The sequence below is a fragment of the Triticum dicoccoides genome, chromosome 2B (genome assembly GCF_002162155.2).
Source record: "Triticum dicoccoides isolate Atlit2015 ecotype Zavitan chromosome 2B, WEW_v2.0, whole genome shotgun sequence".
Lineage (NCBI taxonomy): Eukaryota > Viridiplantae > Streptophyta > Magnoliopsida > Poales > Poaceae > Triticum > Triticum dicoccoides.
In genome coordinates, this window is record NC_041383.1 from 389175918 (window position 1) to 389178348 (window position 2431).

Here is a 2431-nt window from a genome sequence, read left to right on the forward strand (position 1 = left end):
GTGATGTATACACAGATCACAAGAGTTTGAAATACATCTTCACGCAGAAGGAGTTAAATCTCAGGCAAAGGAGATGGTTGGAGCTCATCAAGGATTATGATATGAAATTGCACTATCATCCCGGAAAGGCCAATGTCATAGCAGATGCGTTCAGCTGCAAGAGTTATGTTAACACGCTCATAGCCGGAGGATTACCTAAGGAGCTAGCAGATGATCTTTGAGAGTTATGCTTGGAGATAGTTCTGAAAGGTTATGTAGCAGCATTAGAAATTCAATCCACTCTTTTGGGTAAGATCAGAGAAGCCCACAAGACCGACAAATAGATTGCAGAGATAAAGGAAAGGATGAGTAAAGGAAAGGCTAAAGGATTTCGTGAAGATGAACACGACACTTTATGGTTTGAGGATCGCATATATGTGCCTAATGACCCCGAGATCAGGAAGTTGATTCTGCAGGAGGCCCATGATTCACCATATTCGGTTCACCCAGGAAACACTAAGATGTATCTGGATTTGAAGGAAAGTTTCTGGTGGACAGGAATGAAGAAGGATATTGCCAAGTATGTAGCAGTATGTGATGTATGTCAGAGAGTCAAGGCAGAGCATCAGAAGCCAGCCGGATTGCTACAACCATTACCGATAGCCGAATGGAAGTGGGATAAGCTTGCCATTGATTTTATTACTGGATTATCCAGAACTCATTCAGGCTATGACTCTATTTGGGTTGTAGTCGATCATTTGACGAAAGTAGCTCATTTCATCCCGATGAAGACCACCTATACGAGTGCTAAGTTGGCAAAGATATACATGACCAGAATCGTATGTCTGCATGGAGTTCTGAGGACCATTTTATCAGATAGAGGAACCCAGTTTACTTCAATGTTTTGGAATCAGTTGCATGAAACTTTGGGTACCAGGCTAGAGTTCAGTACAACCTTTCATCCACAGACAAATGGATAGACGAGAGAGTCAATTAGATTGTGGAGGACATGTTGAGAGCTTGTGCGCTAGATTATGGATCTAGTAGGGATGAAAATTTGCCATATGTAGAGTTTTCTTATAACAATAGTTATCAAGCTAGTTTGAAGATGGCCCCTTTCGAAGCTTTGTACGGAAGGAGGTGCAGGACACCGTTATTGTGGGATGAAGTTGGAGATCAATAGTTGTTCGGACCCGATTTAATCAAAGACTCAGAAGAGAAGGTTAAGTTGATTCGCGATAGACTCAAGGTAGCCCAGTCCAGGCAGAAGACTTATGCGGATACTAAACGCAAGGAGATAGTTTACGAAGTCGATGACAGAGCATATCTTCGTGTGTCCCTACTTCGAGGAGTTAAGCGTTTTGGAGTCAAGGGAAAGCTAGCACCACGTATTGTGGGACCATACAGAGTTTTGGAACGCATGGGAGAAGTTGCATACAAGCTGGAATTGCCAGAAGGATTGTCAGGAGTTCATGATGTGTTTCATGTTTCCCAGTTGAAGAAGTGCCACGCAGAGATGGTTGATATTCCTCTAAGAGATACAGTGCCATTGGAAGCAATTCAGTTAGACAGTGATTTGACCTATGAAGAGAAGCCAGTCAACATTCTTGAGTTTTTTAGTCGAGTTACTTGCGGCGAGGTTATCAAGTTTTGCAAAGTTCAGTGGAGCCACCATACCAAGGAGGAAGCCACCCGGGAGCGAGAAGAAGATCTCCGTAGAGACCACCCAAACCTTCTTGCTGACCAACCCGAATCTCGAGGGCGAGATTCATCTTAAGGGGGGTAGGTTTGTAACATCCCAATTTTCAATTTGGATGTTATACATAGATCATCATATGCATATCATATTTATTCTTGAATTTTGTTGTAATCCTAGAAATCTTAAGCAACTCAAGGACCCAAGGAGAGAGTTGGAGGTTTCACAAAATTCATATTTGAATTAATTCAAATTTTAAGAAAGGATTAATTTGATTTTATTATTTTTTTCTCTCCAATTATTTCCAATATAAATATGTATGAGAGAAGATAGTATGACTTCTTCAACACAAGAGAAATATTGGAGAACGAATTTTAAAATCAAATTATGATTTTATTGGTATTTTATTTGCTATTTTATTTGAATTAGAAAAATATTACATTTTTGAAAATTGCATCTTAGTCCAGAAAAATATTCATCTTGTCCTAAATTTTAGGTTTGGACGGTGAAAATTGTTTCTGGAATTTTTAGAATATTTTTATATTTTTTATTAGGATTTTTCTTCTGGCCGAAATTTATTAGAAAAAAATCTCTCTCGGACCGACTGGGCCGAAGCCCAGCCAGCCCAGCGCCGCGCCGCCGCCGCCTTGCCTCGCCCCCTCCTCCAAGTTTCGCCTCCCCCGGACCCCTATATAAGCTGAGGACCCCGCCGCCTCTCGCCAAGCCGCAACCGCGCCGCCGCCCACCGCCACCCGC